This window comes from Sus scrofa, chromosome 13 (assembly GCF_054392235.1).
Source record: "Sus scrofa isolate SSC_HxYL_T2T_F1_AM1 chromosome 13, Sscrofa_HxYL_maternal_Yorkshire_Landrace_v2.0, whole genome shotgun sequence".
NCBI lineage: Eukaryota > Metazoa > Chordata > Mammalia > Artiodactyla > Suidae > Sus > Sus scrofa.
In genome coordinates this window covers 135,264,513-135,292,378 of record NC_139395.1, presented here as the reverse complement: position 1 = coordinate 135,292,378, position 27,866 = coordinate 135,264,513, and the positions used below count along the sequence as shown (strand labels likewise).

At 38.8% G+C, this 27,866-nt stretch overlaps 1 pseudogene; it reads right to left on the bottom strand.

Annotated features, from left to right (window-relative positions):
• Positions 1 to 819: 819 nt before the first annotated feature.
• LOC106505757 (cytochrome c pseudogene) lies at positions 820 to 25,108 on the bottom strand (annotated as a pseudogene).
• Between the last annotated feature and the right edge of the window lie 2,758 nt (positions 25,109 to 27,866).

Below are 27,866 nucleotides of genomic sequence, written 5' to 3'. Positions count from 1 at the left end.
GAGATATACTGAATGCAAATGGTTTGTTTTAAATAAATCTATTGAGAAATTTGATTTATGGTTATTCCTTTCAGGGCAGGGGTGGTTTGAAAGTGGTAGAGGGAAGGAGGGACATTCCACCCTTGATCCCATAATGAGTCCCTGAGTCATCATCTCTCTGCTGTTTTCAACCTCCATTTCCTTGTCATAAAAACAGGGGAATGTAGCAGCTGCACTTGGGAAAGAGGCAGCACATGATGGAATGATGAACTTGCTTTTAAATCTGAAGAGCTGCCACTTCTTTTTCTTTTTTTTTTAGATACAGAGAATTTTAATAAAATTCGTATAGTTAAGACCAAAAGGATAAAGTGGACATTGTCAGTTTATCTTCAGCTCTTGCCTTAACAGGATAGTGAACACAACTTGAAACACAGGTGAATCTTACTTTGTTCTATGAGACAGTGAAGGGATCTTTCAGTATTTAAATATATTAATATAACCATTTGTAGAAATCTAAATATAAAACCAACCTCCTATAGGTTTTGAGAAGGTATTCATCATCATCTTCCTGAAAAGTTTAATCTTTGATATTTGAGTTTAATCGTCTCTTTAGAAGGAGAAAAGAGTGATAGTACTTGTTGAACTGGAATTACTACTAAAATCCAAAAAGCTGACGATATTAATTTAGCCAATCTTATTTAAATCAGGACTGTTCAAAAAAAACATTCCATCAGCCATACATGATCTGAATTCTAGTGTATGAGATCAATTTAAATTTGGTACACATATAAAAGTCATGAGACATTTTAGTTTTGTAATAAATAAGGCAGTGGCCAACTATTACTCATTAGTACCTTTTTTGAGATAAGTTACTGAGTTTTCCCTTTCTCCCTTCTTGTTAATGCGAGAGAAGATCATTTTTGTTCCAGGGATGTACTTCTTGGGATTCTCCAAGTACTCCATCAATGTCTCCTCCCCCAGGTGATACCTTTGTTCCTGTTGGCATCTGTGTAAGTGAATCCAGGAGCCTGACCTGTCTCCTGCCCAAATAGACCATGGAGGTTTGGATCAGTCTTGTGCTTGCTCCCTTTTCTACAGTATGGCACTGGTCACACTTCTGAACAAAAATCTTTTTGCCCTTCCCAACGCCACACACTTTTAAGTTGTTCTTTCGCTGAGCACAACAAAGTGGCCACCCGCAAGCCAGGTGTTTCAATCTCTAGACATGCCACTTGTCTGTGTGAACTTGGATGAATCATAAAACTTCATATTTAAAGTCAGGGCCATAACTACCTTATAGGGCCATAAAGATAGGTTGAAATGATGTAAACTTTAAAGTACTCCAGAAATTGAAATTTTCTTTTAGATAATAAATTCTTGGAGGGCAGAAACCATATAAATTCATTTCTGTATTCCCTTAATAGTCTGGGGCACAGTAAATGCCTACTGTGTATCTAATTATTGTGTCATTGCATACATTGGTTCCTCCAAGATCTCTTTGATTGCCCTTGGGCTTTGTGTGTGTGGGTTAAATAGTGGGTATTACTGACTGCATGTGCTATCACAGTCAGGCTATATTACTTTGGACAAGCCACCCAAACTCCTTAACAAATAACTGAACTGTTTGGATGGCTATGTGAGAGGATCCAGGTAAAGTACTCTGCAAAACATTGACTCATGGAAAATGCTCATTAAATACTAGCTTTTTTTTTTTTTTTAATTTGGGTAATGCCTTTATTAGGGAACTAGAGAATTAGGAAAAGCTATGGGGGTTTTGGTTTACTTGTTTGTGGTTGTGTATGTGTGTGTGTGTGTGTGTGTGTGTGTGTATCTCCTTGAGCGAATTTTCTTGTTCATCATAGGTGATAGATAATAGAGGAAAGGGGAAAATGAGGCCCAAAGCTGACAGCTGGCCTGAATTTCCATTTGTGCTAATTCACTGGTTTCTTCTCCTGTCCACTAGGTGACACTGTTTACACATCTATGCTAGTCCATTTAGTCCTCTCCACAACAATTCAAAAGTAGCACATTTTGTTTGGGCTAATGGTGGTGGTGGTAATGAGGGTGGGTGGGTGGCGGGAGTGTATTGTGAAAGAAAATATAAATGAATTGAAAGTGACCACTCTTTGAGGTACAAATAGGGGCCAGTTGTCACCCACGGTTATGTGACTTTATGGGATAAGTTTCAAAATATCTTTTATTTTTTTTTTCAAAATATCTTTTAAACTGATTTTAAGGGCAGTATGCAATTATTCTTCATTTCTATTCCAAGAAATGAAGGAAGGCAGGAACTGTTCCCCCTCCCAAGCCTTCACCAAACCAAAGGATAAAATAAAAATATCATGGCTTTGAAAGTAGGGTTGAGTGGATGCTCTTGAAAGTCTGTTTCCCTCTCCTCAACAGTAGTTAATGAGGGTATAGACCACTAATAAGCAGCTGAAACAGTTTCTAGCATAAGCTTAAGCGGGGGCTTCAAATCTAATAAAAAGTAGTCATTGCAGAGAAGAAACCAAATGCAGTGTGTTCTTTTGGATATGGAGTTTGCAGAGGTCATCCTGGTCTTCCAGGTGAGGTTTTGGTTTTTTTTTTGTCTTTTTGTCTTTTTAGGGCAACACCCACAGCATACGGAAGTTCCCAGGCTAGGGGTCGAATAAGAGTTGTAGCTGCCTGGCTACAGCCACAGCAATGTGGGATCTGAGCCACATCTGTGACCTACACCACAGCTCATGGCAACGCCGGATCCCCAACCACTGAGCCACGATGGGAACTCCATCTTCCAGGTGAGTTTTGATCCCATTTCTGCACTGCTATATTGATACTGGAAGATGTCATTTATCTGGTTACCACCCAGGTGAAATTTGTGATGATTCCAAAATGTCACATTTTGGATATAAATAAAATTCAAAATGATTTTCTTCCCTTGCATTTTCAGACTATGAGCCAGGGGAAGCATGTCAACCATACCAAACCAAAGAATCAAGAAATCAAAGATTTCATCCATTTCCTTGGAGTTTGGGGGTCTGTCTTTTCTATTTATCATCACCTCTTCATTGTCCCTTATTAACTTTAAAATTAACTTGTTTATGCTGCTTGTTTAGGGCTTAGATTATTTTTGTCTTCAAAAGTAACCAAAATGCTCTAACAAATACTTCCCGGTTCAGAATTTTCCTAAAGCTTTCCTGGCTTCCTTTGCTAATGAGCTCTAATTTTCTTTGCTTTTCTGTGTGTCTACCAGCATGCACCACCTTGAGTTGGTGTGTAATAAACAACTAAATATAGTCACAGTTTTGGCAGCTAACTTTTGGAAGACTGTCACAAGGCCCCCTAAAACAGGAATTAAGCAGATTTAAAATGAACAGGCAAAATCTTCTGCACTTGGAAAGAGAGAACTTTTTATGTGTTGTGAACAGTAGTTACCACAATGTCTTCTACATATTTACTGCCGCTTTAAGTAACAGTAATAACTTTAATGATTGTTAGCAAAGCACCGTTAAATGCTCAGCACCCCTCTCTGAAATGGGGCTTCTTCCAGAAAATTCTTATTGTGGAACCAACATTATATAATCAGCAGTTGCGTGAAGAGGTTTGGGCAGTAGAGCAGATAACAGCAGCCTCTGCTAGCTACGAAGAACGGCCTTGGCTGAAACACACATTTTGTTCTTTGATTCTGCATAGATCCCCATGACATGGGGTTTGCTTATTCACAGCTCCGTCTTGCAGGGTCCTCTGAGAAAAAAATGAGAGAGCAGAAAAAAGAGAGGAGGGAAAAAGGAGAAAAAAGGGGGACAGAGAGAAATGCAGTGCTGGCTTCGGTATATTTGAATTCTAACTCTTGGGGCATTCTTCTAAGTAGTGAATACTAATTATGCCCAGTGTATCAAATTGTGTCCTGTTTTTGTAAATCAAACAAATGTTCCTAGGAGGTAGCTGGAGACCACCAAGCCTGTTTCATTTATGATGCAACCAGAATTGAAAGCTAGGAGTTGAGAAGGGATAGGCTTTGTGGATTTACTTAATTTTATAACATATGCCTTAAACCTTCAACGCTACCATTACATACAGGCTGCAAGCTTTAATATAATGCTCTTATTTGAACAATTAATATGCTCTTAGGGATGGCTATAGCACTTTCTAGGGACATTGAGTATAAATAAATTGTTTTGAGGGGAAGGGGTTGTAGTGCTTATTTTTCAGGAAAAATGAGAAATAGGTCATGGTGCATGGACAGTGTTGCTCTCATCAAAAAAACCCATAGATCTTTACCAAATGCTAGGTACATATTTGTGAACTATTTATTGGTGAAAATATATCAGTGCTGCTTCCAAGAGGAAGTTTTGACATTCCATTTGGAGGATCACAGGCCCTCAATGATCTTGTCTTAGCTTTTAGAAGAAAGAAAATACTTAATTTTTGTTGCCAGATTGATCTTCCTAAAGCACCCTTGCTCCTCAAATCTTCAGTGGCTTGCTGTTGTTTACTAACTAACGCCTACACTTACTGAGGACAAAAGCCTTCCCTGACTGAGCAGTGCCTTTTCCAGTCTTTGTGCTCATGCCCCTCTATGTATCACATGCTAACCAGATGGGACTCTGGGTTTGGCGCTCCCAGTATTTGCTGGCACGCATCACTCTTCCTGGGATGTTCTCAGGGACTCTCCTCCCTATAAACTATCTCTTATCATTGGCATCCTGCTTGCCACTAAAGGACCAGTTTAAAAACCACCTCTTCAACAAGTCCTCCCTGAGTCTCTTCTGCCTTTAGCCAGAAGTAATTCTTCATTTTTTTGTAATATTCTATTTCTTCTATGTCACTTGAATTCTGCTTTGGTTGGTAGGTACCTGTGTATGCAGCATCTTACTTATTAACAAGACTACAAGCTCCCGGGTATTTGGTTTTAATCTGCTTCTGCCTCAGTGGCTTGCACAGCATCAGGTACAGAATATATGGTCATACATCTTTCGAATAAGTAAATAATTAAGGCATACACACTATCTTGCTGGACTAATTTCAATAGCTGTTTCTAAGGGCCAATAATATAAAATGACAGCATCAAAAATAAAGTAATTAGGAGTATATTTCTTTATATAGGTTTTGCTTCAATGAGCTTTTTCAAATAGTTACCTTCTTTCTGATGTGTTTGACACATAGTGGGTGCTCACTCAACCAGCTCATAGCTGCTTGAATGTGGTATCACAGCAAATGAGTTTCCATAACAAGGCAAAGAGAGGTTTTAATCAGAGTTTTTTGAATTTATGAACTGAAGAACAGTTTTTCCAGGTTTACACAAAAACCGGAAAGCTTAAAAGGCAGAATGAATCATTTCCATTCTTGATGCACATGAGTCTGTGGACTGTTGATAGTAAAGGATGAGCAACATTTTAAAATGTGATGTGAACTAACACTAACACTTACTGGGGATTGATTGTATGCTAGGCACTCTGCTCATCCGCTTACATGCATTACTTCATTTGGTCTCCCAGTAATTATTATTTCACTTATAGATAAGAAAACTGAATCTTAGAGAAGTTAAGTGAATTGCTCAAAGACACATAGCTAGTAAGTGGCAGAACTGGTATTCGAACCCAGGCTGACTAACTCCAGTGCATATACCATTCTGGTTTTTTGTGCAAATTTATGTCCTTCCGGAAGAGAATATAATAGAGTGGATCTTAGGCAGTGGTAGAAACAAGTTTTTATTCAGCTCAAACCTTCTCTTCTCTGTGTTCCTATTTTATAGATGAAAAATCTGAGGCCCTTAGAGAGGTTAAGTGACTTATCGAGGATCATAGAGCTAGTGAAATCTGGGATTAGGTCTCAGATACCTAGACTTTCAGTCTGGAGGGCCCCCCCTTAGAAGATGGTGTGGTGTCACATAGATTTGAATGTACATAAATCTAGCTAGAGTCCCTTAAACCTAAGTCCTAGGTGCAGTGAAACCCAGAGGCAATTCACCTGACCCTGAATGGTCTTAGTGTATATGATTTATAAAGAGGTCTATCCACCTCCCTTTTTGCTTATTGGCTAATCCAATAGCACACATTTCAGTCTGGTATCTATGTGACTTATCTGCTTTAATCTTTATGAATCTTAAGGGTGCTGAAGTTGACCAGTCATGTATCAGAGGCCGAGACATTTCCTTTTCTGTGGCTGACTTTGCCCTCTTATGCAAGAACTAGGACCTGAAGAGCTGGCCTCGGTTTCAGTTGAGTATGTGGTTGCCTGTGTGATGCCATTTGGAGGCCTCTCTGCTACTACTACAAAGATGTCTAGATATCCACAGTGAAAGATCCCTCAGGGTTAAGGGATTTCTTTAGTGATAAATGCTGAGATTGTGGAAGCAAAACAATAGAGATGACAAGGATGACAACAACAATGCAACAATACAACAGAGCATTTGAAATCAGAAAGCTAGAGGACCAGGCACCAAAGGGTCATGACTTGAGAATGAGAGCATCTTCCTTCCCAGTTAAGCAGGGGATGGTCCTACTTGAGCTCCACCAGGGAGATTATAAGCACTCAGGGATCTAGATATTGAAATGAGATTTGAAATCAGCAATAATTCTGTCTCTGAGCTGATTATGGAAAAGGTTTTGGATCTCAGTTTCTTTTCTATAAAATGATATAAATCTTACGGGGCTGCTATGGCAATTAGGTTAAATTGGACAATATCTGAAAGCTCTTAGCAAATGCAGTGCTGTACGCACACCGGTTCTCTGTTAATGACCAACTGATGCTTTCAGGGGGCCCTGATGATAATAAAAATATACATTCTGGGAGAGCAAACAGATTTAGTTATTTTTATATCCACACTATTTTAAAAATTTGGTCTTATGAAAAAGGAGTAAATAGGGCATAGGCAAAGGCATTTCTTTGGGATGAGTGGGAGACAAAAGGAGAATGAAAGTCAGGAGCCAGAGTGTCATTTAAGTGAAAGTCTCAACAGCCAATCAATGTGAAAGCCATGGGTTGGGGTACAGGTGAAGAGTAAGAGGGGGTCAGTGAGGTCAAACATTTCTCAAATCACTGTTTGGCCCAGGGGTGTCCTTTTGCAGGTGTCTGAGTTACCTCATGTGGTGTTTCTCAGTCACTGGGCTTTCAAGCAGCTGATATCAAAATTACTGTGGTGTCCTAGCAACTTAAAGATCTTGTAGCCATCAGATAATAAAGCCTGATATCCCAGTAGCAGGAATATTGGGGGAAAGGAAGACTGAAATATTTCCCAGTTGTGTTTCATATATCTATGACTTCTGTTTGGAGAGGTAGAGTTAGGTTATATTTTACATTTTCTGTTTCAGAGAGAAGGAAACCTCACTTATCAGGGTGGTTTTGCTCTTATGTATAGGAAAACTCTCAGTATCCGACAGACAGGTAATAGTAATCCTGTAGTATCTACCCTGTACATTATAACTTTCTTGCATAAATATCAAATCAGGGTTTATAAAAATCTTAGAATTGAAAGATAACAAAATATTTTTATCCTCTATACATATTTAAGCCATTCTAAATAAAAATGAAATTCTCCTGCCTCTAAAAAAAGATTCCCAGAGTCTCTTGAAACTCACTTTAATATTCGTCTAGTCTTTCTGCTACACAGTAATTCCCACTGCTATTAATTTTTCCCTAGTTGAAGATGGAGACTAGCTTACTGACATACTTCTGTGGGCGATGCTCTGTGTCATATTCATATTTGCATTCCTATCACTTACCATTGTCTTTGGCATAAAGCAAGCATTCAGTTAGTGTTTGCTGAATGAATGAATAAATGAAAAAATGTGTGACTGAATGAATGAATGATTTTTGCTTCTAATTTACTCTATTGGTGTGTCTCCTTTTTAGTCAGAAAAATTCCAGTTCTTTAATGTTTCAGGAGGAATCTGCCTTCTTTTGAACATCTAAACCTTTGATTGGCTCTTAACTCAATTCTCTCTAAGTTTTTCATGTTTCCCTTTGGTTTGAAGCCCAGAATTGGAGATCAGTAAAGCTACCAGGTAAAAATGCTAAAACTCTTCCTCACTTATAGAATGGCGTAAGCTTCAGTTTTTAGGAAAGGGTAGCTCTAGCAGATGAAAATCTAGCTGTGGGAGGTTTTGGGCCTTAAAGTGTTAGAGTTGAGAGTGATTGAAGGAATTAATGTTAAGTGTTTTTGTTCTTTTGTTTGTGGTTTTTATTGGTTTGTTTGTTTTGATGTAATGATGATAATGCGATATGGCTAGGGCAAAAGTCTTTATCTGTTAGAAATATTCATTTACAGATTAAATCTTATGATATCTAGGGTTTGCTTTTAAAAAATCAGCCGGAAAGGATGAAGGAGAAATTAAGGCAGTATAGTTGAAGCAAGATATGCTGATAATTTTTGAAGCTGGGTTAATTGTTCTATTCTCCCTACTTTTGTGAATGAGGCTTTTTTTTTTTTTTAAATAAAAAGTTAAGAAAAATGTATGTAGGCAAACCTACTTATTCTAGATGGGAAAAACCAAGACACAGAGAGGTGAGGAGGCATGCCTAAAATCACAAAGCTAGATAATGGAGAACTTGGACCAGAAGGCAAATCTATCTTTCATTCAAATGCTCTTTCCAGGACTCTACATTTAGTTTAGCTCGTGGTGCACATTTGTAGACCTTATTCACGTCATCTTTGTCCTGCTTATGCTAATCTTGACAAGCAAAGACCATTTATGATTCTAGCCTGTTTCCAACCTAACTTGGTTTACTATCCCTATGATTTTAATACATGCAAAGATTTCCCCAGTTTAGGTAAAAGTCAAAAGAGAAAATAATGTTGATATAATGCTTTGTTTTATAGCATTCTTAGGGACTAAAATAAAATATTAACAGACAACAAAACACATAACGTATGTGCAAGGAACTTCAATTAATGAAGAGCCAATAAACATATTCAAACTTTTAAACAAGAAACTACACACTGCAACAGAATCTAAATAATGCCCCAGAAGTAATTGTTAATTTAAGTGGGTAATAAAATGATGAAATGCTTTGATAGGGCTCTGCCCTGCAGAATCTCTGTGATACATCCAGCAACTTGGCAGCCATCCAAGGCCCAGAGCATCTTCAAGTTTGGAATATCTCATCAGAAGCCAAGACCACCTCAGGAATTCACTTGTGCCCAGCATGGGTTACATGGTTTTATCCATATTTCTTTTAAAAGAGAAAGAGCAAGCATCTCTTTATTTAGAGGAAAGGTCTAAAGAAGCGAGGGAATGGAGAATTACGTGTGTGGGGGGATTGGGGGTAGAAAGGGAAGAAATTTTGGGGGAGTTAATTCATTTAGCCATAACCCTAAGATAAAAACCATGAAATGGTTCATAACAAACTGCCACAATGGTCTGGCCCAGAATACAAGTTTGGTAGTAGGAAACCTAAGTCAGGTGACTTACTCCAGGTGTGGAGAAGTATTTCAGGGCGAGCCTAACCAGGAAGTTATTCTGTTCGGAACAAGGGGAAAGCACATGTGAGATAGTTCTATAAACCATTAAGTGTGATAAGGTGCTAGAAGCACTACGAAGTAATTTCCAAACTAATGTGGAATTCAAACAGCACCTATTCACTTGCAAGATATATTTATTTTTATTTTTTTTAGGTCCACACCTGCAGCATGTAGAAGTTCCCAGGCTATGGGTCAAATTGGAGTTTCATCTGCCAGCCTGTATCACAGCCACAGCCAACACCAGATCTGAGCTGTGTCTGTGAGTTATACCACAGCTCAAGGCAATGCTGGATCCTTAACCCACTGAGTGAGGCCAGGGGTCCAAACCTGCATCCTCATGGATACTAGTTGGATTCTTAACCTTCTGCACCACAATGGTAAATGGAAAGTAACCTTAAAACTTGTATAAAAATTAAGAAATGGGAGTTCCCCTCGTAGCTCAGTGGGTTACAAATCTGACTATTATCCATGGGGATGTGCATTCCATCCCTGGCCTCACTCTGTGGGTTAAGGATCTGGCATTGCTGTGAGCTGTGATGTAGCTCACAAATATGGCTTGGATTCCATGTTGCTGTGGCTGTGGCTTAGGCCAGCAGCTGTAGCTCCAATTTGATCCTTAGTATGGGAACTTCCATATGCAGCAGGTATGGCCCTGAAAAGAAAAAAAAAAAAAAAAAAAAAAAGAAAAAATGCAGAAAGAAAAAAAGAAAAGAAAAGGAAGAACTCAACCTCACAAAAAAAATAAACAACATGAAACCAAATAGCACTCACTCCCTTAAATAGGTTTCAAAACATTTTTGGAGTAGGTTTAAGACACTTTATTTTTCCTTCTTTTTTTTTGTCTTTTATCCTCTTAGGGCTGCATCTGCGGCATCCAGCCTATGCCAGAGCCACAGCAATGCCATATCCGAACCGCATCTGTGACCTACACCACCCCTCACGGCAATGCCAGATCCTTAATCCACTGAGTGAGGCCAGGGATCAAACCCGCAACCTCATGGTTCCTAGTTGGATTCGTTGCCGCTGAGCCACGATGGGAACTCCAAGACACTTTAAGTGACTTGTATGCAGAGACAACACATAGGTATATTGTCCATTTTTCCCCTATCAGAATTAATTCTCTTTGCTTATAAAATGCATATCATGAGAATAAAATTCTTTCTTTTCCTCATAATTTTTTTCATTATATCCTCTAATTCCCAGGGTGATAAAAAAACTTTTTAAGAAGTTAATGTTAACTGTGGATTTCAATTTTAAACAAGTTTCTCAGTAGAACCAGACAGACATGAAATCATATGTTCCAGTGAATTGTGTTTTCATTTAAAGTTAAAAAAATATAAAAACAAACCTTGCTCCACCCCCACCTAGCATGTGACTCCAGGTCACCACCCTTGGAACATTGTGCTTTTGAGCTTTTGACTGGATTTGCTTCTGAGGTTAAGAGAAGTGTGTGACAGATGTTGGGAGGCAGTTGGGGACAGGGGTGGGGTTCAGGGATGAAGAGGCTGCCAGATGTTGAGCGGGAGGATGGAGTGTGAGGATAAAAGCCTGCCAGATGTCTGCAGTGCTGAGTGTCAGGGACCTACTTTTCCATGATCTTTGGAAGATGACTTATATCCCATCAATAGGATCTCATAAAGGTCTTACTCCTCCTCAATAAATACTGAATCCAAGGTTCATATAACTATTTTCTGTATGGTTTTTTGCCTCAGATTGTCTTTTTAAAAAATCCAAGATGAGGGTTAAATGAATGAAAATACACAATCAACCAATATACTCATTTGTAAATAAAGGAGGGTTGAGAGGTCTTTACATTTAAATCTGTTGTTCTGAATTATAAAGATAATCACCTTTTATTTTCTATTTATTTTATCTTTCCAATAAGGAATGATTTGCTCTTCTCTTTTCCCCACAATGAAATTAATAGATTTATTCATCGAGTTTTCTAAATTTAGAGGCCAAACTGATGTTTTTCTCCCACTGCTTAATTTTATTCTTAGCAGCACTTACATAAAGCCAGGCAGTGAAAGATATGGCAAAATTACTAACTTAACTGTGACCTGGAATGCACTGATAGAATAAAATAACAATAATGAAGATTGATGTACCAGAGAGACTTAATACTATGTGCCCCTAATGAAATCTGTTTTATGCTTACAGTTTTTCCCCACAGTGCTTTTGGCTACATGTTTCTTGTGGTTTTTAGGAGTCTATGTTTTCCTGTGATTCCTGGAATAGGCTCAATTCTTAGGCGAATAGATAGGCCACACAAAAGAAAATATGTGAATCATAATTTCCTTAGATTTGGGGAACTTTACTGTTTTCTAGGACTAGACTTGACTACAACAAGTAAAATTCCTCTCTCTACTCTTGTTTGAAAGCCTTGGAAATAATGATATTTGGGATGCTGGGGAGTGAACCAAGAGACTTAGAAGACTGAAAGAGAAGCTACATTTGTCCATTGCCTTCTTAATCTTCAGGAAGCCAAAGCTTGTGATCACCATGGATCACACTTAGCAGTGTTGATCATTGATCCTCTAGCCTATACTGACATTGATGCATTCAGTAAATAATTACTGAGCATGTATAGTAGATGCCATGTTCTTGGAATGTGTGGTGAAAGAAGTCCTTCTTGGAACTCCCTTTGTATGAACAAGATAGATACTGAACAGATAATTGCTCAAATAATAAGTCAAAGTGTGAGCAATGAGCACACATTCTTCACCAAAGAATTACTTTATGATCTGGCAAATCAGTCTCTCATTAGGATCACCAGATAGACCATCCACTTGGTTGGGTGAGTCAGCTTTCAATGTGATGGTGTGCAAGCATTTCATCAGGTGGTACTTAAATACCACCAAGAAAACAAGAAAACTCTTTTAGCCTGCATCCCAGGTTCTTCTGGGGACAATTCTAGAATTGAAACTGTCTTCACATCTAGGCCTGGTGTTTTTTAAAATAAATTTCCAATTTTAGAATAGTTTTAGATTATAGAAAAGTTGTGAGGATCGTACAGAGCACTCCCATATACACAGTTTCTCCTATTATTAACATTTTATATTAATATGATACATTCGTCACAATCAGTCAACCAATATTGATACATTACTACTAACTGAAACTCATCTTTTTATGAACTTCTCAGATTTCTTTAGTTTTTACCTAATGTTCTTTCTGCTCTAAAATGTCAGCCAGGATACTACACCACTTTATTTGTCATGTCTCCTTAGCCTTTTGGTTATGAGAGTTTTCCAGACTTCTCTTGTTCTTTATGACCTTGACAGTTTTGAAGAGTAGTGTTCAGGCATTCTTTGGAATGTGCCACTCATGGAATTTGTCTAAAGTTTTTCTTATTTATTTATTTATTTTCCCACTGTACAGCAAGGGGATCAAGTTATCCTTACATGTATACATTTATTTTCCCCCACCCTTTGTTCTGTTGCAATATGAGTATCTAGACATAGTTCTCAATGCTACTCAGCAGGATCTCCTTGTAAATCTATTCTAAGTTGTGTCTGATAACCCCAAGCACCCGATCTGAAGTTTTTCTTAGATTAGTTAGGGTTATGAGGTTTGGGGAGGGGGACTACATCACATCGTATCAAGGGTGCATATTATCAACATGACATCACTGTTGATGTTGACCTTGACACCTGGCTGAGGTAGTATTTGTTTCTCCACTGAGGTTACTCATTTCTCCTTTTTCTATACTGTACTCTTTGGAAGGAAGTTACCCTGAGCACTCTGCACTTAAAAACTGGAGAATTATGCTTCCCCTCTTTGTGGGTAGAGTATCCACATAATTTATTTGGAGGTTTTCTGCATGGAAAATTTGTCTGTTCTCCTCCATTCTTTTCTTTTTTTCTTAAAAAATTTTTTTTTGTCTTTAAGACCACAACCATGGCATATGGAGGTTCCCAGGCTAGGGGTCAAATCGGAGCTATAGATGCTGGCCTATACTACAGCCACAGCAATGCGGGATCCAAGCCATGTCTGGGACCTATACCATGGCTCACGGCAATGCCAGATCCTCAACCCACTGAGCAAGGCCAGGAATCGAACCTGCATCCTCATGGATGCTAGTCAGATTCGTTTCTGCTGAGCCATGACAGGAATTCCATCCTCCACTTATTTCTTTATTAAATCATTTATTTATATCAGTGAGGACTGATGGATACTTATTTTATACATTGGTTTAAATACCATTTTATTTTGTTGCTCATATTGCTCTAGCTTTAGACATTGGAAGCTCCTTCAGGTGGCTCCTGTGCCCCTTAGACATGTCCATGTCATTGTATGTATATATGTTTTCTTTTTATAAATTTTTGGAGTGCTTCATTACTTGCTATCACTACAAATGTTCCAGACTCATCTTATATATTTCTAGCTACAGTCCTAGATGCAACAATTTCTCCAGTGGGCTTTGGTTTATTTTATTGGAGAATGGTATTAGAAACCAACACATGTCTAGGTGCCTTTGGTTTGTTTTTCACACAATAAATTACCTGTGAAATAGTGATTGAAAAGAAACATAGGGTGGAGAAGGAAGTCTAAACTGCAGGGACAGGCCTTATTTCTGTTTCTCATATCTCCCACTTATGTTTGTTTGTTTTAGTTTTTTTCATGGGGGAGGCCACACCTGTGGCATATGGAAGTTCCTGGACCAGGGATCAAACCCATGCCACCACAGAGATAACACAGGAAACTTAATCAGCTGTGCCACAGCAGGAATTCCTAAACCCAATTCTTCTTCTTCTCTTTTTTTCCCCCTTTTTTGGTTGCCCTGCAGCATATGGAGTTCCTGGTCCAGGGATCAAATCTAAGTCACAGTTGCATACTACCCCCAGGCTACAGCAACCCACTGTGCTGGGCCAGGAATTGAACCTGTATCCTGGCACTGCAGAGACACTGCCGATCCTGTTGAGCCAAAGTGGGAACTCCATATATTTCCCACTTACTAACAGCAAAGTCCTGGGCAAATAATTTGGCCTCTCAGGATCTCACCCTTCTCATCTATAAAATGGGCATAATATTACTGACCTTGCAGGTTGTTGTGAGAATTAGAAAAAAAAAAAAAGTATTTATAGTAGCACTGGCACATAGAATCTGTTCACAAAGTCATTTCATTGGAGTGGTAGGTCCATATGGGTGTCACCACCCTGGAGTTGGCTGAACACCAAGGAAAATAAGTATTTAATTTTTTAAGTTGCATAAACAAAACCATATTATCCATGGAGGAAATAAAAAAGGGATGTTTTTCTTACAATTCTACTACACTAACATATGTTCTCTTTTAGTCCTTGTCATTATGTACTTATTTAAAAAAATATTTTCATCACATTGCATATAAAAGAGAAATGTTTTACCATAGTGTATATAGTAATAGTAAAATAGTAACACTTACTGAGTGCTTATATTCAAAATTTACATGGATTATTACAATTTACATTTTATAGTTGAGGAAATTGATGCACAGAGAGGCTAAGTACCTTCCCAGGGGGCACTCAGCCAAGGAGAGAGGAAGACAGGATATGAACTGAGGTCTATTGGATGCCAGACCTTGAAACTCTTAATTATTATGCTATATTTTCTTTTTAATGCAGACACCCCCCCCCACCAGAGTCACAAGCACACACATATATCTATGTATTCATTGCTTTATGCAATAAATAGTGAATGTCTATCATGCTTAAAGGCATTGAATGATGTTGGTAATAAAAAAAAAATTGTTCAGAGTCCCTTTTAAAAAAGGTGTTTAGGATTTTATAGGAGATATTGCACATAGGCAATGACTGCAATGCAATTCTATGTGTAATAAATACTATTTGAGTCATAAAGATTTCAGTGTTTGGAAAAAAGGAAGGATCACATTTGCCCAGTGACACCAGGGAGAGTTTGATGGAGGAGGTGACATTTGAACTGAGACTTGAAGGATAATAGGCCAGATTGAAATAGGTAGATTTGTGGCTAGTAAAGAGATTTCAGCTAAATGGGATAGTAAAAATAAAGCTGCAGAGGCTTGTGGTAAATTAGATTACTGAACAGCAGTTATTCATTTCACTCCCCAAATTGCTTGGGGTGGAGCATCCTCCCTTACTCTCAGAATCCTTGGTGTTGGCCTTGTGACCTTTGTAGGCCAGTAGAAGTGACATCATGAGTATAGTCTTTAAAAGAGGCATGATAAGTTTCTGCCAGCTCTCTTGGAGATTCTTCCCTTTGTCTTAAGAAGAGTGTATCTCAGGTAACTCTTGCTCCTTCATCCTGAGACCCAAGATAAAGGCACATGGAAGCAGACCTGAAAGTGACTTGGCTTGAGTACAATCTGGCCCAGATGAGCCCAGATGAGATCATGTAACCTTTCACAGATATGCAGACTTGTGAGTATGAAATAAATGCCAGTTGTTATGAACCCCTGAGACTTTGGGGTTGTTTGTTATGCAGCATAATCTAAGCAAAAATCTAAGTAAGAGAGGCTAGAAGGGATAAGACGAATTAGAAGAGAAGGTTATGGTCCAGTTTGGTTGACAAATATGCTTTCATGCCTGTAAGAAGAATTTTCACTTAACACAAAAATAGTGAGTAAAATAACTCAGACTTTGTTGGATTTGGGCTGCCAAAATGGCCAAGATGCTTATGTAGGAGTTATGGAAAATGTACAAAATTATGGATTTGAAATAAAAGCACAGACTGTCTTGGATATTTTTCCTTCTCTCTCCACCTCTTTCATGCCATTTGAGCCATACCAAGTAAACACTGGGAACATGGGTCTTCCCTCCAAGGACCTTATAATCAGTTTAATAAGCAAGACAGACATACAAGTAGAAAACACAAGGGGAGTTCTTGTAAGAAGAGAGTAGCAGGAGTTATGGTAAAGAAGGACTCTGATATAATTTTAGTTTAATAATATAAAGGATACATATTAGCAAGAAGTTAATCATGACAGTATGATAGGTAAAATTCATTCATAAATATCCTTTCCTGAGGATAGGTGATTGCCATGGGTCCCCTACTCCTCCATATTCCAAGTTCAGGAACATAAATGCAAATTTCTGATGACTGACAAGCCACCTGTTTGCTTAGCCCAAGGTAGAACCCTAGTGGGAGGCAACAATATATTTCAAAAAAGATGTGAAAGAAAAAAGACTGAGTGAGTGGGTGGGTCTGTGGGAAAGGACTATGAGGGGATGGTTTTTGGGGAAAGAGTAGAGAACTAAAGCTTGTGCTGGGGCAGGGGATTGGTGGAATAGACTAGGGAGGCCTTTCTTTCAATGCCATCCCTTTTGGGCTCAAGTTGGAAAATATCACTCCAACTTCACATTAAAGACTGTTTTCTCCTGGTTTTGTTGCGCTTTACTGCCAGTAAGACAATTTGAGTATGAACTATGCCACACTCACCTCTTATCTGCAAGTCATCTACATATCATCATATCTAAAGAGTTTTGTCTTCTCTCAGCCTTCAGGACATGCCCTATGTATTACGTGTCTCCTTTATGAGATGGCCTGGTATCATTTCTTTTCAGCTAATAAATTCTGCACCATGGAGTAAATTTACAACCAAAAAGATGAGGGAAAGTTGGTCTCTTTAGTACATTATTCCGAAGTGCTTCTAGGACTGCCTCAGTCTTGAGTGAATCAACCCTTAATCTTTCCAAGGTGGGCAGGAGAAATGTGGGGTCCTCCAGGTGAGTTCTGATTAAGCACTTCCCTGATTCACCCATTGGTGTGACCACAGAGACTGCAGCCATAAATGAGCTCCATAGGAAGCCTTGCCACTAAAGAACTATCAAACATATTTCACCAACATTTGTTGAACACTTGCTACTTGACAGGCATTGTGGTAGGCATAGTAAGGGACACAAAATGAATAAGACATGGTTTTCTCCCCCATGGAGCTTTATAATCAAGTGGAGAAATAGATAGGCACAGAACAACACAGGATTTGGGAGGCTGAATGGAAAGGCAAGTTTGAGCATGGGCCAGATATAGAAACACCCAACCTCTAGGTTCCAAATTGGAACATAGAGTAACAGAAATCTATTCTAGCCACATGGGAAGCCAGTAGCAGGCCCAATGGAGGAGATTGATTTAAAACATTATCCTTGCAGGGTGGTTAAAGCTGAGGTACCCTATGCTGGTCTGGGGAGAGAAGAATAGGCCCAATCGGATAAAAGGTCTTCTTTTTTAAAGCCTCATTTCAGCATCTTTTTCCCCTTGCTTTCTATTTTTTTGTTTCACTTCCCAGAGGCACTGGCTAGAAATTTCCTAGGACATTCTTTGCCTGTATGATGAAGATGGCATGATTTTAGTGGGCCTCATATCACAACAAAGCAGGTTTAAACTTTAAGTGACAAAACTCCTGCACTCGCCGTGAGCTAGTTTCTTTTTGGATTGAGTAGAAGTGAAGGTAGCTAGCTCTCCATCCCTCTATGTAGATACTAGACTCCTTTCATATTCACTGAGCTCTTATGGAGATCATCTTGGAGATCTGGTAGCAACATACCACTTGCTAATTGTTCATTCATTTTTTTCTTAAGTAAAACAGTCTTGGAGGACAGGCCTGGGAACTAGGCTTATAGGCTGGGAAAACAGACAGGGATTCAGGCAGCAGCTGTTTTTAATGTGCTCAGAGACTACATATGTTCTACGTAGAGAACACATTGCATTCAGTAAAGATCATAAAATATGCATGTGAATGTGGTAAGAACATGACAGTAAAAATAGTGCCGCCAACACAATGGAAACACTTTGTTATGCTGCTAAACCCTGTGGCTTCATGTCCCAGAATATGGCAGCCAGGATCTATTTTCTAGAGTTGAGATTTGTTGTGTTTTAATGCCACAATCATCTATTTTTTCCCACATGGTTAATATATAACACTGAGAGAACTGTTAATAGTACCTTCTAACCTGTGGAGATACATAAGACTCCCTCTACCATTGATCTATGGAATGATTTAAGGACAATATAGTTAAGGACAAAATCCTCAGATAGAGGCAATTTGCTATATTAGCAAGGGGTAAAATTTTGAAAAGGGAAGTTAAACGGTATCATGATTAAAAACTAGATAAGGAATCCTTTAAACTCATTCAGTGCACCTAAAAAATTGCTCTTTTTATTTTAACAAACTTTTTATTTTGAAATGGTTTTAGATTTATGGAGTAGTTGTAAAGATAGGACAGGGTTCCCTTTATACACCTCAACCAGTTTCAGTTTTCCCTAATGTTACAATCTTACAATGTCACGGCACATTTGTCAAAAATAAAAGACCAAATGGGTACATGACTATTAATTCTACACTTCAATTAGATTTTACCACTTTTACTGTTAATGTCTTTTCCAGTTTTAGGATCCAGTCTAGGATACTATATTACATATATTTGTCACATTTCCTTAGTCTCCTCTGGTCTGTGATAGTTTCTCAGTCTTTCCTTGATTTTCACAACCTTGATAGTTTTGAGGAGTATTGGCTAGGCATTTTGTAGCATATATAAAAAAAAAAATGCTGTGTTTTAAAATGAAGCCTGCTCCTCTTGCTTGGGAGAAACTACTTTCTGTCTTGGAATGCCGAGACCAGCTCAGCAGGATGGGCTGAAGAACGGGTGCTGTAGAACTTAAGGAAAAAAAAGTTAACATAAAACAAGACACAGAGACATTTATCTTAAGTAAAGGTGGGAACCAGGGGACTCAAGGTCTCATGGACCAAGAGCCCTGCCTCAAGAAACCACACTGCTTTTATTGTGCTCTTGAGGATTACATCAAGTGAAAAGGGGGTTGTAGGTAAAGGATGTAGGTTTTTTAAAAAATTATTTTGTAAGTTCTTTTATTATTTTAAAAGTCACTTAGCTGGTAGATGGTTAAACTTTTACTCTAAACTTTAGGCATTTAAGAATCATTAGCATTTGAGTTAGCTATCTATGCACAGCATTTCAGAGAATTCTCACTGTGCTTCCGCAAACAGCATGGGTATTTGCGGCAACCCTGTGTGTCTAGGTTTGCACCTTGGTTCTCTTTGCTAATGCATATTCTGCTAAGACCACTCATAAACCACTTGGCCATGAGGTTCCTCTTTCTCTTATTCTTTAGAGGACATATCATGCTTGTGCAAATGGCATGCCAATCTGCACAGGTCTGGCCTGCCTAGACCAGTGTATTATGTCCTCTTTCAGCTGACCCCACGAATAACCCATGCCTTTAGGTCTTTGTTCTTAAACTTAAGTCATTTACCATCACCGTGACTGTTTCTCAAGCAGGAAGACGGGACAAAGTAAGGAAGGACAAGATGGAGTTTTCAGCAAAGAGGCTAAGAAAATATTATAAAAACATGCCTCGCAACATTGGAAGGCCAGAGAAGAACCATGGTTGATACTGGGGGAGAAAAGGCATGGAGGAGGACACCAGGACTCTTCTTAGTCTGGTCTTCTGCTCTGGGGATGAAGAGCACCTGAGGACCAAGGGTAGCCCAGCATGTTTGAGGGCAATGCCTGGAGTCAAAGGTCTAATAACTATATATCAGAATCACTTGGGGGAGCTTCCAAAAATACTCAGAACTCATCCTAGACCAGTTAAATCAGAATTTCTGGAGCTGTGGTCCAGGCCTGGGTATTTTTCAATGGCGTACCAGGTGATTCTAATGCACAGGGATGGAGAATCACAGACCTAGCTAGAACTAAAAAACGTATTTGCCTAAGTTCCTTAGATGTAGCCATGGGGAAGGAGTAGGTCAGAGACATGTAATTGGTCAAGGATTTGGGATTTGGGATTCTGGAAAAGTCTCTTTATTACAGATTTACCTGACAGCATTATTATTCTTCTTATTATTATTTTGCTTTTCAGGGCCGCACCCGTGGCATGTGGAGGTTCCCAGGCTAGGGGTCAAATCGGAGCTGTAGATGTCAGCCTATGCCACAGCCACAGCATCTGCAACCTACACCACAGCTCATGGCAAAGCCAGATCCTTAACCCACTGAGTGAGGCCAGGGATCGAACCCACAACCTCATGGTTCCTAGTCAGATTTGTTTCTGCTGTGCCACAACGGGAACTTATGGCATTATTTTATTCCCTTACTTTTCTTAGCTAGCTTGACAACTAAGTGCCAAGCAGTGGATTTATTCCCTTAGTCATCAGTCTGATGTGAGGCTAAAATAAGTGAGTTCTGGAGCCCTGTCCTTCGTCAAATATCCTGCTTTTAGTTGTCTAGTGACTGGGGCTGACCATTGCAGATGCAATCTATTGCTTGGGTAAAAACACTAAACTAGGAATTGGGAAACTAGGTTTTAGTCTTAGGGCTTTAAAAGCCATTTGACCACTGGCCGGTCAGGTGAATTTCTCTTGAACTCAGCACTCACAAGACAAATGAGAGGTTTGAGTCAGGTCATCACTGAGATCTCATCTGGCTCTAAAATTCTGTTTCTTTTTCTTTTTTTTGTCTTTTGAGGGCTGCACCCACGGCATATGTAGTTTCTTAGGCTAGGGGTAGAATCAGAGCTGTAGCCGCCAGCCTACACCACAGCCACCATGTCTGCGTCGGATCTGAGTCGTGTCTTCGACCTACACCACAGCTCACCGCAACACCAGATCCTTAACCCCCCCGAGCGAGGCCAGGAATCGTACCTGCAACCTCATGGTTACTAGTTGGGTTCGTTAACCACTGAGCCACGATGGGAACTCCCAAAAAGTCTATGTTTCTTTTAAGTCCCAGTTTGTCACTGATTAAATGTTCAGCCTCGGGTGAGCCACTTAATTTTGCCAGGCCTCATTTCCCAACTGTTAAATGGGATAGGGATATCTCACTTCAGGGTTGTTGTGGGCACTAATTGAGATCATTCTTTCTGAAGTGGTGTATAATTCTAGCAGTAATGTTTTCTAAAAAAGTGGGTGATTCTTCCTTCCCCAAGGGGATCATTGTATCACTATTGTGTATCTTGCCCACATCTTACAGGTGCATCTCCAGTACTCAATGCATATTTGTGGATTGAGTAAATGGCATAATCTGAAGATAAAACTTTAGTTAACAGCAGTGGATTTCAACAGCAGCTTCCAATTTGATTCACCTGAGATCCTGTAAAAATGACTTTCCCATTGCTCCTCTCCCCATCCCCACCAATAAAATTAGAATCTTTGGGGATGGGATAAAGGTGTAAGTTTTTTGGGAGGATCTCTAGGTGATTCCAATGTGCAGCCAAAGGTGAGAACCACTGCATATGAGGGGCGATTTTTCTTGCTCAGCAAGAAAAGATGACTTGAGTATTAAAGGTTGTCCAAACCTTGAAGGATATGCATTGTATCATTACTTCGCTATCTGCCACAACACTTAGCACAGGTGCTTGGCAGAAACTCAACACGGATTTGTTCAATTGGACAACACTTTAAAAAAATTCTTAGATTATCATTTACTCCCTTAGCCATTTCACTCACTATGTGATATGACGTGAAAAGCAGGTAAAGTCAAGGGTTCTAACCCCCTTGATCATATTTTCACTACACATAGGTTAGGTTTTTTAAAAAAGGATTCTTACAATTTAATGAACCTAGTTTGAAAAAGGGATCCTTCCTTCCTCATTTCACCCCCACTTTGCATCCTCTTCTTGGTTGGTCTCTCTAGTCCTACAGCTGATTGAAGCCTGGGGCTGGGGAGCATGGTAAGTGTCAGCTGATGGTGGTGGCATTTTCAAGAGCCAGAGTTACTGCGATGAGCCCAGGGCATGTCACTGCTTCAAGGTGTTTCATCTACTGACTGAAAGGTTATCTGATTTGATTTCCACACTCCTTGGGCTCCCAATGCTTTATTTATTCTCATATGAAAAACATATTTTTAAAAAGATTCTGAGATGCTCCTCTTATTATTAATACAGGTGCTTACTTAGTTCCAGATAAATACAGCCCCCCCCCCTTGAATGTGTTGTAGCTTTATATGAAGCTAATGGAGCAAGGCAATGCTCAAACGTCAAATTAAACTGCACAGCTCTGTAATCACTCAGACTGACATGGCATAAAAGGATAATTAGTAGTTCATTACATGGAACATTGTTTGTTCAGCTAAATTGATTTCTCAGCTGCCCATGTTTTCTGTTTACTTAGTAAGCGCTCCACTGCACATTTTTATTTGAGAGCTAGGAAATCCCTTTCCCTGAACTTTTTTTTTTGATCAGTTCAGTTTTAAAATATAATTTGCTTGAGCTAGGTGAACCTCCGAATGACATACAGGTGTATGGTAACAATCATGAGTGTGGATTGATGCGCAGAACATAAAACTGGCTGTGGTTAGAAACCTGGGAGACTCTCCCCAAAGGCTGGAGTATACTCCGTGGCTTTGTACCTGGAAATGCTTCTGCGGCTGTTTGCTTTTCAACTTAAGAGTGAACTTCCCTCTCAGGAAGGGAGGGAGTGAGAGAGAAATTGGAATAAACACCTAATCCCTTGCCGCTCAAAGTAGAAAATTTTCAACAAAGTTTTCTTAAACCCTTCATGTTGCCTGTTAATGCCAAGATAAAACAGTGGGTGTTTTAGGATTTCCTGCAACCCTGTTCACCAACATCAGGGTTTAGAAAGAATACCCTTAAAAACTTTCTGAATTTGCTACCTTATATCAATAATGTGAATTTTCTAGGTTGGTGCAGCATAGCTATTCATAGAACACACCCCTTGGCTGTTTTCATGTCCATGGCACTTCTTCCTGGGCAGTGAGGCAGCCACATAGATTTTGCTTGTCAAACACAGGCACTCAGATGTGTGGTCTTTGACACCAGCAGTATCTGCCTCTTATCGTATAGCTTACCCAGGGTTTTGCCATTGGTTTGCTCGGCTTTGCTAGCAATAGGTCAATGCATTGACCTGAATGGCACCTTGGTGTTGTGACAGTCTTAAAGAGAGGAGATACCAGTTGTGCAGCAAGTTCAGGCTTTGGGCACATGATGAAATATAAGTCTGGGTAGGGTGTTAGTCTGGTAGTTCTGCCACAAAGAAGTGTTTTTTTCTTCTTTGCTTCTCAACATTAGCTAGGTTTTGCTAGTCTATGGAGGAACTTAGAAATCTGCTATTTGAAATTAGATATTTATATCATTTGTATTAAGTGGATAAGGTGGGTTGATGTGAGGAGAGGGGAGGTCTTTTGAGGCTGGGCAAAGAAAAGCTTGGTGTTTCACCCTGCTTAAGTATTCTTTCAAAACACATGGTTGCAGCTGGGGTCCATGCTACTGGAACTAAAGACTATCAAATCCCACCACAACCAAGTTCTGGTTTTCTTTCCTTGGTTGCTCATAAGGCTCACATAACATAAACACGACATATTGAGCAGGCATCTCTCAGTTACCAATAGTAATGGGAGGAAATACAGCCTGTATGAATGAAATCCACAGATAATCCCAGAGGCTCACCAGTGCTTTTTGATTTAATCTTCTTCCCTAGCAACCAAGTTTGGTGCTAGACTCAGAATTGAAGTTAAACTCAGAGGAAGAGAATTCCAACTTTTGAAGAGAGTATGGACATACTATATTTGTATTATCAGCCCACAAGGACCCTTAACTTTCTGTGAAGAAAGTAATTTGGGGCAAAAATCCTGGGCAGGGTATTTTCCTGTAAGGTTTGAATTTGGAGACCAGTCAGAGTGAAAAATCTATTTACTGGGATCTTGTTCAGGTTAAAACAATGACAGTAAATGTGCCTCTCATGAACTGAAGCCTACTGTGTATCTGGTGCTGTGCTATGTGTTTTATGTCTGGAGTTGTGGTCCCTTTCCTCTCAACTCTAATTGCAGGCTTTCTTTCCCTTTTTTGGCTAGTCCCTGTACTCGGGGTTAAAGCAGTGGGGGTGGTTACCAACATGAGACTGTCCTTTATTTTGGAGCATTACCTGCCACCTGAGTGTTTGCCCCAATGCTTGCCCACTTGTTCTATCCTCTACATCCTGCAACCCCCCTAGGTTCCCCTGGACAGAGCTTAGATGTTCTGGCTCCCTTTTGTCATCTCCTATCTCAGTTCTGCTGTTACTGTTTTCCCTGAGTTTTTACAATCAGATTAGCTATTGCTGGTACCCTATCCTCCAAACCCTGCTGCTATTATGGGAATGTGGGGCCAAACAAAGCCCAGTTCCTAAGCTGATGCCTATAAAGGCAGAATATATGTACATAGTCCTCCTCGACTTGCTCATACAATGTTTTATCAAAGCCCTGCTGTCAAAACTAAATTATCTAAAGGTCTTGTTACAACTCTCAAGTTCCTGTTTTCACTAACTCCCCCTGGCTGCCAGAGAGACATGTGAACTTCTTTAGGGACAAATCTTGGGCTCTCTCACCTCAATCACAGAGTCTCTCAGCCCTCTTGCTTTGGCCCAGGGCACAGGGTTGATTCTGCCCAGATGGCCCTTCCCCCCATGCCTAGAACAATGCCAAGCATGTAATAAATGCTCAGTAATAGTTGTTGAATAAATAAAGTTCAGCATCTTTTCAAGACTGGGGAAGAGTCCCGCCTTGCACCTGCTAACCGTTATGTCTCTCTCTACCTTTGCCTTCAGGCTGGGATCCTGCCTTGCTTGGACTAGTACTCTCCTTGAATTTCTTGGATTTTATCTATGCTCCAAACTGCTGAGGATCTGGATGTTGCTCCCATCATTGCTTCTCACGTGACTTTGGTTTGTCAAGGTCTTGCCCTCACCCTGATGCTGGCCGAAACTACTAGATCGTGCTTCATATTCCCTAGGAAGAAGCAGTTGGAAGCTAAGCCCCAACAGATCCTGAAGAAGGCAGATAGGCTTTTCAACTCAAGTGCAGTTTCCATTCCAGTCATATGTCATGGATGCTTGTTGTCACTCCCTGAGGCATTAGTGAATCAGGAAGTATGTTGGTTCCCTTAACCCTTTCTGGTGGAGACAAATCACATAGCTAAATATATTAAGGCCCATTAAACTGCAAAATATGGTTGCGAGGCAAACCAAGGAAAAAATTTACAAGACTCCCAGTCTGAGACACAATGTAGAACTGATAAGGGAAATGAAGTGTAATAGAAGCCTCAAAATTAAAAAGGAAATTCCACTCTTATGTCCTAGCTTTTATGTTTGGCTTTTTTGATAGTAGGTGTGAGTATGTGAGTGTAAATAATTTGCATATATCTATACTCCAATTACTGGTTTAGAAATGATGTATGTTAAATGTAGGTGATATTTATATTTTACTTTAATGAAAAGTTATAAAATGAGTAATATTTATTCAAGAACCTAGAATAACTCCCTTGGATTTACTTGGATGATTAGACCAGAAACACATTCAGAAAGACTATACATAGTCTTTCTCTCTGAAAGAACAAAGTGCTAGTTCTGCAGCATTTCAGTCTGTCAAGCAAATATATAGGAACATGTTTTTCTTTTGAAAGGCATATTATTATGTACCTGATAAATCAAAATGAGCTCTTCTGAGTGACTTACATCTGTCAAATAAATAAAATTTGATCCCACATATATATATATCAACTATTAAACAAATCCAATGTGGGGATGAAACTAATTCAGTTATGTAATGTTTTTAAGAACAAAAAATTAAAATAGATGTTTATATCACAAAATAAAACTTATTAAAAAATAATTATATTCCATAATATGGATAATCCTTACTTTATTTTAATATCCATCCTGCTATTGATGGACACTTAAGATTATGCTTATATTCATATTTGTATCCATGTGGAACTATTTCTATAAATTTGTTAAAGTGAAATTGCTGTTTTAAAGAGATTGTGCATTGAAAGATATTGTGAGATTTAAGCTCCAACCAACACTGAGTGAGAATGTTCTTAACCTTATACTGTATCTACTATAGGACTTTTAATTTTTGCTCATTCGGTGAGTGAACAGTTTCCTTTGGATTTATTTATTTATACAATTTTACTGACTGAAGTATAATTGATACGCAATATAGTTGACATATGACTTGGTGTGTGTTTGTGTGCATGAGAAACTCTAACCACAACCAAACTAATACATAATTACTATTGCCTCTAAAAGTTTCCTTGTACCCCTTTGTAATTCTTCACTACCTCTTAGATCCCCTCCCAAACACTGTCCCCAGGCAACCACTGATCTGCTTTCTGTCCATATTCTATTTGCAAGTCTTTTATTTAAATGGAATCAAATAGTTTTCTTTTTAGTCTGACTTCTCTGCTCTGTATAATGTAAGATTCATCCATGTTGTCTGTATCAAAACTTCATGCTTTTTTTTTTAATTACTGAGTATATATATGCATATTACAGTATATACAATTTATTTTCTATTTGCCTGTTCATGGATATTTATGTTGTTTTCAAATGTCTTGGTTATCACAATTGAGTGTCTACATGACTCTCTCTTGGGTATCTAAGTGTGGAAGGGGCTGGGTTGTGTGGTAGTTTTATGTTGAACTTGTAAAGAAACAATTAAGTGGCTTTCCTGTGTGGTCGTAACACTTTCCATTGCTACAGCAAGGGTCCGGTTGAAACATATCCTCTCCTGCACCCTGAAAAATTTTAATTATTTTAGTGGAAACGCACTTGTCATTTTAGTTTGCATTTCTCCAATGACTAATTATGTTGAACATTTTTTTTCAGGTGCTTATTTGTCATACACATATCTTTTTTGTTGATGTGTCTGTTTAAATTTTTGCCCATTATTTTATTCAGTGGTTTGTCTCATTATTATGAGCTGTAAGAATTTTTTCTATATTCGAGGTACAAGTCTTCCACAGATATATGTTCTGCAAATATTTTCTTCCAACAGACTTGTTTTCTCCTTCTCTTCCTCCTCCTTCTGCAATAGCATTTTTTGAAGAGCAAATGTTCTAAATTTTGATTAAATCTCCTTTATTGATTTTTTATTTTATAATTTATTATTTTTTTCATACTTATATTACACAATTCCATGTATTCTACCTGCTATTCTTTTAAGTTCAAATTTATCTGGATATATTCAATTATACTGATTTTTTCATTTTTTAAAATTAAAGAATAGTTTATTTACAGTGTTGTGCCAATTTCTGCTGTACAGAAGTGACCCAGTAATACATATATATACATTCCCTTTCTCATATTATCTTCCATTATGGTCTATCCCAAGAGACTAGATAGAGTTCCCTGTGCTATACAGTAGGATTTAATTGCTTATCCATTCTAAAAGTAATAGTTTGGATCTACTAACCCCAAACTCCCAGTCAATTTCACTCTGTCCTCCCTACCCCTTGGCAATCACAAATCTATTTTCTATGTTTGTGAGTCTCTTTCTCTTTCGTAGATCAGTTCCATTTTAGATTCCAAATATAAGTGATATCATATGCTATTTGTCTTTTTTTCTGACTTACTTCACTTAATATGAGAATTTCTAGTTATATCCATGTTGCTGACAACGGCATTGTTTTGTTCTTTTTTTATGGCTGAATAGTATTACATTGTATATATGTACCACGTCTTCTTAATCCATTCATCTTT